Here is an 11,543-nt window from a genome sequence, read left to right as displayed (position 1 = left end):
CTCGTTGCTCATGCAGGATGCTGAATTATAAATGGTTCCTTTTTGTAGCATTCTTCAGCATTTTTTAACCAGTTTTTGGTTTAAAAAAACAGAATTAAACAATAGCATACCTGTGTTTGTGTTGTTTAAAGCTAGTTTAAAACTTTCTCCTTTATGACGCAGATGTTATGTGACGCTGTTCTGACCACGTAGAAGAAAAAGATTAGCCGATGGTGAAATGAAAATAATGAGTAACACCTGACACTTATTTTTCATAAATTTGCAACAAACAACATCTGGCGTTTTTTATTATTATAATTTGACTTGTTTTCTTCAGATTTATGTTTTCTTTTTGTTGATTTACTATTATTTGTGTTTATTTTTATATTGTTTATTTTTAATTTTTTATTTATTAATGTTGATTAATGTATTAAATATCTAATTGTAATGGCTATTCTAGTTATTTTCCCTATGTTTTGTACTCTGTTTTGCTTTATATAATTGTAAATAAATTCAGGAATTAAGGGGTTAAAAATAATCCATCTAGGTACTTTTCACATACTGCAGATTTTGTATTTACCCTGCTGTGTACTACAGTACTACGAACAATGAAAACTGTAGCACACGCTTTCAACAACAGCCTTTGATTCCAGCTTGAATCTACTTCTACTGAACTAAAATCACCGGAACACAGCCTGTCCTGCTATCCTGCAGAGTATTGTAGTTTATTTTATGCAAATCATTTGATTGAAGGCCCATTTATGCTCGATGCGGAAGACGGATATGCAGACGGACGGACAGTTTTGTCCATCTTCTGCATCGGTTACGCGTGTAATTTGGTCATTTTCAGGAAGCTTAGCTATCCATTTCTTGACGCAGAAGATGGAACAATACCACCGTAAATCGTGGAGGCAGTGAAGAAACAAACCAGAGAAGAAGAAGAAGATCAGGAAGGGAACAAAAAAGCAGAAGAATGAAGACGAGGACAACTGTAGAAATTGCTTGAGCTTTTGAAGAAAGGATATGCAAATGTTTAGAGCGGTTGAAAACAACTTTATAGTGACGCATTACCGCCACTAAACAGTGTCTGAACCTGATATCGGCTCGTGGGAGTGAAGTCTGAACTCAGCACTGCCCGCTAGTGGAGGAATTGACTTAACAACGCTGGCAACGTAAAAAATGTATGGAAGTACGACAACGTTTGAAACAGATGTCACTATTTACGTATGTAAGGGAGCATAAATGGCCTTAAGATGTGTCTGATTTGAATATTCAAATATTCAAGTATTGCTTCAGTTTTGCTTTGCTGGGGAACAAAACTCAACTTAATATCTAAACTATTATGCTGTATGTTATTACACAGGGATTGACACAGACACTTTAGACAACAGACTCATTGTTACCTCGAGGCAGTGTCTTGCAACTTCAGTGAAAGAAAACTTAAGCAGAATTCAGCCCTTTGAAGAATTCATTGACAACATTTGCATCTCTTTTGTTTCAGATGGAAACTGTTTGACCGACATCACTGAGTTTGTTCAACATCTGCAGAATTAAGAGAAAAATATTTACACAGCAGTAATGACAACCACATTGGTCATATTTTATTTCTAGTGCAGTTCATATCTTCAGCATGAGGTGTTTCTTTGTTTCTGTGAGTCATGCAAACCAAAGAGGCACCAGCAGGCCCTCTGGAGCCCCACAGAAGCTTGGTTTCAATCAGCATAATTAAACCTCTTTTCAAGTGGTGACTTATACAAAGTAATAAAAATCCACACTTAGAGCCATCCAGCGGTCAAAACAGCTGCGTGTGCATGCAGAAAATATGACAAATGTGCAAATAAAGCAAGTGACTGCAGAGGAGAAAACACTGCCAGAGGAGTGCTTTAAAACTTTGTGTTATTTATGATCACTGCTGTTGTGCAAAGTTGACTCCAAAACTCAGTCATACAATTTTTTATCCAAGTAGAATACGTTCAACATTTTAGCAGTTGTTTTATTAGAGAAGCTACACTCACTACACTGCAGGAAACATGTACAGAAAAAATTACAAAAATGTAGCTGCAGTACAGGAATCATCAGTTCCGGTCCTTGAGGAACACTGTCCTACAGAGTTTAGATCAGGCATCCTAAGTCCTCGTCCCTGAGGGCAGGAGTCCTGCAGGTTTAAGGTTTCTCCCTACTGCAACACAACTGACTCCAATGAAATATAAGATCTCTCACTGCTTGTTGTCAAGTTCCATCTTCTAGGTTGGAGAATCTCTACAACGTCAGACCTGTGCTCTAATAATAGAACAGGACCCAGAAACCACCCAATTACAAGTAAGTCTCAATGTTATGACAATTTAACTTGATGGAGAATGTTTCCTATTTATCCAGACTGATCAGTGATTTTGTGAATTTTCTCTCCCTTGTTAAGGTGAGCCAGCTTTTTCAACTGGTTGCGATGCAAAGGTATCAGAAACTAATGCAAGGAAACATTTATAGGTCTGTGTATTGTACTAAGAGGCCACAGATGTGTCAGAATGCATCATTCAGCCTTTATATCACTTTGGCATTCTTATGGCCCAGGACAGGAAGTTTGTAAACAAGGTTTTTTAATCTTGCTGAATGTCATCATAGTCATCAGTTCAACATTTATCTAAAATTTGTTAATATTATTTAAAAAATGCATGACAATGTATCAAGGAACAGGGTTGAAGAAATGACAACCTTTAATCAAATTGAAATTGACAAATGAATTCATTAAAACAAACAAAAGGAAAGAAACATATCATTAGGTATGTAATGTTTAACATTGTTTTAAAATAACAACATTTAGATTAAACAGATCTGTCTTATGGGAAGAAACAATGAAGAACGACAGCAGAGCCTGAATGCAAAATCTGTCTCACTGGAATCAGTTTAACAATGTAGAGATTGACATCACAACACAGTCACAATCTTAACTATGAATGTTAACATTAGAATAATTTCATATGAATCATCTGTAGTGTCAGCAGAAAAAAAGTAGACTGCAATGCTGTCTGATTTAAAATCTGGGAATTATTTTAAGCATTCAGTCAACTATGAACTAACAAGTTTGACAAATGAATGTGGACGATCTTATCTGATGTTTATCTGTTGTTTCTGCTGTTTAAGGTTCTTTCGTCCTTTTAGTCAGACAGTCTGTCCCAGATTTCTTTCTGAATTTGCACGTGATGTGAATCACTCCCTGTCACGGGCTGAGGAGGCGGGATGAGCTCAAGCACATCATCAAATGGATACCACAGTACATCGTCTAGTAGAGGCCAAAATAACCTGTTTTTGGTTATTCCAGCATGGTGCATGCATTTGACTTGAAAATTGTTTTTGTCTGTGGCAGGATTATTCCTGGATACAATTTTTTATCATAAGTGAGCACACACTTCTTCCCTATTACCACTGGGTCATCACAACTGATTTGTTTCTGTCCTTGTGGCACAGTAGATGGGACTTTCCTAACCAAGCTGAAATGCTTTGTATTCCAGCATTCACATTCAAGCTTTCCATAGGTGGAGCACATGCAGCTTACATCTCGCAATGTTATCTCCCCTCGAGCAAGAGTGATGACCTGATGGATGTGCATGGTTCCTGGGACTGGTGGAATGGTGGATGGCATTCTTTGCAGTGCCTGCTCTACAGCTTCATCTATGATAAAATACAGTTTGATTGAGGTGTCCGTCTCAGAAAGGGCCTTGAAGAGCTCATAAGCATTGTTGATGTCCCGCCCATGGCTGATGAGGTTGTCTGCTGATCTCTTTAAGGCAGCACCAACACCATCTGGTGCTCCTTTACCATGACTCAGCTTGAAAAAATTCCAGGTCCCTCTCAGTCCTCTCTGGTGAAGCTCTGTACTGAAGAGAAAAAAGTTCCCTTTCTGTCTGTACTGCGTACAGGGCCCATCACTAAATAAGTGTACAACAGACAGTGCTGGGTGTGTGGTCTGCACATAGTCCAGTACAGGTTTCAGATGTTCCCATATGGCAGCTGGACTCTTGTGCTTCGATGGCGAAATGGAGGTAAAGCAGATTGGCTCTTGGCTTCCGCCAACATAGATGACCCCTGTGTGAAGTGTGGCCTGTTGGTGGGATGATCCAAAGTGTACAGACTGAATTTCAGTGCTGTACTTGCAAGAAAAATTCTCAGAGAAGTCAGTGTGGATAAGGCATTCATCATTGCCCATGCAGCTGCGCAGTCCACGGTAGTAAGCATACTGTTGCCTGATGTTGAAGAGATGTCTCTTAAACTTGGTGAGGTGTGTGTGGAACCTCTCTGCAAGCTCCTTTTGACTGCCCTCAATGGTCTGTTTTACCGTTATTTTTGCAACTGAGCTCTGTTCATCACTTGATTTTGCTTTGTCTACTGTGGCCCACTGCACATAGGTCACCTTCTGTGCACCATTATATGAGCTTGAGAGGGGAATGATTCTGTCCTTACAATCCTCACATTCTTCATACATGCAGGCCTTACTGCCAATGTCACAGCAGACAAGTTCTGTGAGGCTCTCTAAATTTGATGTTCCAATAAGCTTAAGCTGACAAAGCTTGTCAGCCAGAAAGCCCAGGTTTTCATGTAACCTGCACTGGCATGTGTTGCGATCTGAAAGGGAGGGGTGGACAACCCAAAAGGGTCGCAGCCGGCAAAATGAGGCATAGGAAATGAGACTGGTGTTGTTTTCTGCCAGAAATTTCCTGTGACGAATTTTCATCGTGTCTACAAGGAATCGTTTTTGCATTTTAATTTTTTCTTTGTTAATGTTTGCTTTTTCCCCGTCGTCATCCTACTCACATCATCTCTTGTGAAGAATCTCTTCACCTTGCTCACGAGGGATTTATCAGAGTACCTGTTGTAAGCTTTTCTGGTGGAGTTATTACTCAGGTCTTCATTCTCACACAAGGTCCTGCGTTTCTTTGAAAAGCCCAGTGAGTTCTCTGACAACATCTGCAGCCTGTATTTTTTTTACTATCTTCCCAACAACGACATCAGCAACAGTTTTTTTTTTCCTTTTTCATTTCTGGCAATCTTATACTTCCTCCTAATGTCCTGAATTAGGGCTCCGTGGTGCAGTAAAGTTTTCCTCACCTTGCTGTTCACAGTGCAATTCTTCAGCAACTGAACAACTTTGGACCTGGGAGAGTCTTTATTTCTTATAGTTTTTTCTTGTATTTTTCTTTCTTATTTTTCTCATGTTTGAGTTTCTATTCTATTGAGTTCTATTTCTTTGGGCAGTTTGTCTCTTGCTTTTCTGGATGCTTTCTTGCCTGCTAAATGACTAAGATGAAACAATACAATACACTGAAATGGGATTGTTAGTTTTACAGATTAATATTAATTGTGACACAGCAATTACATATACACGAGGACAAATGTTCATTTCTTATGAGCTACTATAATAATCAGGTTAATCATGTTTATAGCAGTGTTTTTTAAACAAGCTATCATACAACCAAACACTATTTCTAACCACATATTTCCCTCACCATGAGGACCCTGGTCTGGCTTGCACTGCGTCTTGACTTTCACTGTCAGGAGTACGTGGAGGAGTTAGAGACGTAGGCCTACTTTTTTCAGTCTCAGCTTTCCTTTTCTGTCTTTCTTTGGCCTTCCGCCACTCCTGAGCTCTCTTATTCAGTTCATTGATTGATTTCTTTTTCCCTGTTTCTGTATCGCTTTTCCATCGCTCACACTCTTTCTTCCCTTCTCTGTGAATCTGCATCTCTTCTCGCCCTGTACTCTCTTTGCTGCTCTACATTTGATTTAGCCATCTGTTATGTGAAAATAATGAACATGAAATAACATGTATTGAAATGTAGCTGGCTGGCTTAAGAACAGTCCAACCTTCAACCCTGTAACAATGATTCAACCCCGTAACAGTGTTTTTTGTTACGGGGTTGAAGATTTTAGCTAAAAGTAGCTACATGTCTACATTAGATAGGATATGGAGCACCAAATAGCATAAGGAAAACAAGAAATTAATATATTTTTTCAAGACAATTGTTTGCCTTTTCCTAAACAATAGTAAATATAATTCATGCATGTAACAGAGTTGAAAGGTTGAGCTTGACGATGTCAATCTGACAAAAGAAACAAAGAAATATAGGAAAGAAAGTATGCTAACACTTACCTCTCTTTACAGTGTGAGTGGGTATATTCAGTGATGTCACTTCCTGGGTGCTTAGGAAGTTGGACTGAACCATTATTTTTAAAAAGGGGGGGATTGGTAGGGTGTTACGGGGTTGAACAAAACTGAGGGACGTGATTAAATGGTGCTAATTTAGAAATAATTCATGTATTTTTTTCATATTTCTTTTATTTAGGTGAAAGTAGACAGGCAACTGATTATATTAGCAAAAAAAACTTGCGGTTACTGGATATTTTATTTGTTTTATTTTCAATAAAAAGTAACTTTGGTCAGTGGGGACATGCTCATTTGGCTGACCTCTACGCCTCAGCAACCCATGAAATTTTTCAAAACACAATTTTCAAAATATGTTTGTGTGCTATAACACAAAAACACATGGATCCTTCCATTTCCTGTTTTAAAATGCATTTTGTGATTTACTTTATATGAAAATCTTTGAGGTAAATCTGTGGGACACAAAGTGCACTGATTTCAGAGAATCACCCACGTGGGCTAAAGCTAAGGCGCGCTGTTAGCCGGCTAAAAACCACATTTGTGCTGCACTCGCCCTTCTTGCCACGAATATTGGATAGATTTCAATCAAAAGGACACGCCCCTAATTATGCTGAATTTCAAGATTAAATAGCATCTGAACAAACAAGTTATAAAATCATTCACCCCCTCACAGTTTTCATGAAAGTAAACTTGACCTATTAATCCTAAAATGGATTTTTGTACCAGGATATAAACATTTCTGTGATTTAAACATTTATTTCTGCTGTGAAGTTGGTCTTTTTAACATGGGAGTCGATGGGGATTGTCTCTGGTTTGGAGCCCCTAGTGGATGAGGGGTGAACTGCACTTTTTTGCACTTCCACACAGGCTTCACATTTCACTGGCGGAGGTTGGTAATACTACATGATGTCAAGGTTGGGTTAGACCTTATTTTTTCAATAAAGGCCATAACTAATAGATTGGAATGAACAAAACATTTAGTGTTTTGTTTTGGGGTTTTTTCTTGTACATATCATAATCCTTTATATTGTCTTTATTCAAAAGGCTTTTTTTAAATTTTTATTTTATTTTTTAAGTTACCCTAGTATGCCATCTACATCAGCACAACTGTGCAAAGTCATAGAACAATCGTTCTTTTTTTTTCTTCATCTTACAGATTGACAGCAGTGTGGTGGATGCTCCTGACCAGGAGGTGGTGTCAGAAGCCATAAAAAAACAAGAATCACTACACCACATAATAGAGCAAAATGTGAGAAATACAAGACTCCTACAGCCAAAAAGCACACCAGTTTTAAAGTAGGAGACAAGGTGCTTAGAAAGAACGTTCGGAGTCTGCAAAGAAGGGTGTGAAACTGGAAAGGAATTGGATATGTTCTTATACAATTGTTGACATTCAAAGTAAAAGACCTGCAAGTCTGGCAGCTTGCTCTCCTGCAGTCTCATCTCTTGATCCAATTGACAAATGTAGATTTATGGATAAATAAGTTTGTTTGTACACTTTATATTATACCATGATCATATGTAATAATCCCTGTTTACATTCTAAATTAATTGAGATGTGAAGGATGCTGGTAAATGTGTTAAGACAGGTTTCATGCTCTAAAGAACTTTTCCTTTACATGTTTTGTGCTTTCACATATTAGGTGCTGAATAATTTCAAATGAATGCAGAAGATCATAATTTATAGGGAGTTATTACCCTTTATTGTGAAAATGACCATAATTGTACACTTCAATGGACATACCAAATGCCTCTGCATGCAAGTCCATGAACTCATAAAACCCCTCTGAGTTCTCCACACCAATCATCAAAGATCAGACTACATCCCAGAAACTTCACTGAGATCGATCTTCAGCATAAATAAAATATATATATATATATAAAAAAAAACAACTGTTGGTACTGAATACTTACGACTGTATAACTTGTGGTATGTTAGAATAAAGTATCCAAGTTTTAAAGTCTTGTAATATCTTCCAATATTATACTAACACTCTTTTCTGTTGTTGAAATTTTAAATTTCCAAGTATTTCAATGAGTGGCCAATTAAGGGTTAACTATAAGTTAACAAAATAGTGTAATATACTCTAAACTCCATTTTTTCTGTTCTTGGTAAATATAACTAATGTTGCATTTTTACAGTACATCACTTTAGATAAAAGTACCATAAAGTAAACACAAACATAAATGTTTTCATAACAGTGATGTATAGAAATAAGTGCATGTTTTCTTTGGCTGGCTTTATTTCTTTAGGACCGTAAGTTTCCCCGAACTGGGTCCAGCACAGAGCGGGGTCGGGTCACTGGCGTTTCTTGGAAGTGTTATAACCTCATGAATGAGGCTATGATAGGGACCGGGCTTTCTGTGACACCACCTGTCCTCTTTGCCTCATCCAGCTGGGAGATGGCACTGAACACACCCCCTCCTATGGAGAGGGGCACTACCTCCACATGTCAACCCCAAAAAGACGGTGGGTAGACAGGGTGGAGGCCATACTTGTTGCCTTAAGAAAAAGGCATTATGAAGAGGGACTTAAGGAGATGGAGCGAAAGCAGCAACGGAGAGACAAGGCAGGAAAAGAGAAACAAGAGAGGCTGCAGAACAGGAAGAGAGGCGTCACCAGGAGGTTTTACATTGTACTTCTTTATTATACACACACACACAATTTATTTCCAATTAGCCAAATTATTTATTGTTTACAATTAAATATAGTTGTGATCTGGGGTGCAGCAGGTCATTGCCATGCTCTGTCTCTCATCAGCCCCACAGACAGTTCCTGGAGGTGCTGGTCCTGCTACTGGTTATTCTCCAGCTGCCCTCTTGACATCAACATCAGCATCTGGCTCCAGCAGGTCTCCATTGCTCGTGCAGATGTTGTGGAGGACTGTGCAGCAAACGATGAACTCTGGCACGTACTCCACCACCAGAGTCTTTAAGAAGATGGACCTCCATCTGGTCTTTGGAATCCCAAAGGATCTCTCTACAACACACCTCGCCTTTTGAGAGGTAATAGACTAATACAGTGTAGGACATCGTACTTTGTTGCACAAATGAGGCCTGTGAAAGAAATTTTGCTGCATATGGTAATCACTCATATATACTCATATAATAATCACATGTATATTCAGTTTTCTTTAATAATTTAATATTGTTAATCCGTTCACTTTTACATTTTCATATTGTGTGTTCTCATTCTACAGAATACTGAAGTTACAGTTTTCATTGTGTATGTGTGTGTGAGGTCAGACTGACCACTTTCTTCCCAGAGCTCTGATATGACAGAGTTGAGGCTGGTTTTCGACCTGCTAGATAGCAATAGTTGTGGTATGTGGGCTTTGTCTGAAAACTGGAAGAAAGTGGTGCCACTCAGTCTTCTACTCCTCATTTATTATTTTGCTGTTTGACCTTCAGCTGGAGACCAGCTGAATAAAACTGTTTTTCTCGGATGAATCATCAGAGTCTCTCCCGACTCCATGCGAGTCGGGCAGGATTTGGCGAGTGACCAGGGGGACCCAACGATGGTGTCTGACCGACCTGAACCTGGTTTTCAGGCTTTGTTTTTGAAAGGGGGACCCTCGTTTGATTCTCTGGAAGTCATCGCCGAAATCAACGAACTCAAAATATAGTCTGAAAGATAAGTCTGGTGAGTTAAAAGTACTTTGTTTATTTAAGTTGTGAAGCTGGTTTGGAGACAGACAGAGGGGGCTGTCTGGACCGCGTGGGCGTATGCGGTATTAGCTGCGGGTTACAGGCCTGCAGCTGGTAAATGGTAAAATGGTCCGTATTTATATAGCGCTTTACTGTACCTGGGATGATACCCAAAGCGCTTTACATTATACATCACATTCACCCATTCACACACACATTCACACACTGATGGCGGAAGCTGCCATGCAAGGCGCCCCTCTGTGTCCGCAGAGGTCCCCCGGTGGAAAAGACCACCGGGTAAGAGTGGCCGGGTAAACTGATTAGTCGGAGTCCGTAAAGACAACATAGGCTCTAAGCAACAGCTCCTCTGTCACAAGAGAATTATTTGATTTTATAAGTAATTTTATTTTATGAGTTTTATAAGTAGCAAATATGGTAAGAATTCAATAGAATTTTGTTCTGAATGGATTTCAGTAGGTGTTTATGCTGAAGAAACTCTGAGTCCGAAGGAAAAAAGAAAAAACAAAACCAAAAAAGGGTAAAAGACGGCTTAAGAAAATGTAATAATAATAATAATAATAATAAGAGGAAGCTGAACTGAGATCTAAAAATACCTAAAAACAGGAAAAACATAGAGAAGCACTGAGCCTGTAGCAGACAGAAAAAAAAAACTACTAAATAGCCCGATCGTTTTGTTTTAAGTACATTATCCATCTTCCTTCATTTATTTAAATTCATGGCGCTGATAAGGCTGCTCTACACGAGAGGCGTGTACGGAGAACTGACTTTGAAAACAACAGTTTTTGAGAACATTTTCTTTTTCTTCCATTTCTCATCCTTCATGAGAAAATATACAAGCTGTCAAATAATCTGATCAGTCTGAGGAAATGCTTTGTTCTGCTTCACAACGCTCAATATATGCACAAGGACACATTTTCTGAAGTTAAGTGACACTCTGCTTGCAATGAAGAATGCTTTTTGCTCTCTCTCTCACACACACACGCTGAAGATTTATTTTTAGCATTATCAAATCTCTAAAAGAAAACACTTGCAACTTTCCTCAGACACACACACACACACTCTGTAGGATAAATATTAACCGTATTTTCCTTTTTCTCCTTTTCCTCCTTCCTCCGTCTCTGTCGGAGACATCCTCTCCTGAAGCCCACAGGCTGCACGTCTGACCCGACTCAGTTCTTCCGCCAGGATAAAAGTCAGCAGAGACCCACTGATATATATATAAAACACTCTATCACCACCATGTCCTACGAACTGAGACTGATGCCCACCCCTACCTGCTCCACCTGATGCTCTATAGGATTCAAGATCTCCAGCAATTACCATCAGAGAGTTCCTCTGCTTCCAGTTTCAAAGAGACTGAAACCAGATGTTTGATGGATGTGTAAACATCTGCTTTTGGATGGTGGAACACCATCCTCCACAACGCTCCTGATCATGCGTTTTATTCAGAGGACAAGACCAAAGGTCACAAGAAAACTCCATGGAAGTTTCTCACATGTCTTCTTTCACATGTGGTGATGTGGATTCCATGCACACAGAAGTCATTGTCCAATTTCAGCAGCAAAATCACTTCTGAAACAATAATGCTTGCTCTTGTTTAGTGAACATTAGGATTTACATTTTGAACAGTTAAAAATAAACACCATTATCTTGTTTTATCCCTTTATTATAGTAGCTGATTGTTTCTGTCATTTTTTCCAGATCTTATAAGGACCTAAAGGCTGGACAGTGTTGACCACCT

This window comes from Melanotaenia boesemani, chromosome 12 (assembly GCF_017639745.1).
Source record: "Melanotaenia boesemani isolate fMelBoe1 chromosome 12, fMelBoe1.pri, whole genome shotgun sequence".
Classification (NCBI taxonomy): Eukaryota; Metazoa; Chordata; class Actinopteri; order Atheriniformes; family Melanotaeniidae; genus Melanotaenia; species Melanotaenia boesemani.
The sequence above is the reverse complement of the archived record's forward strand: the minus strand, read 5'-3'. Positions refer to the sequence as shown.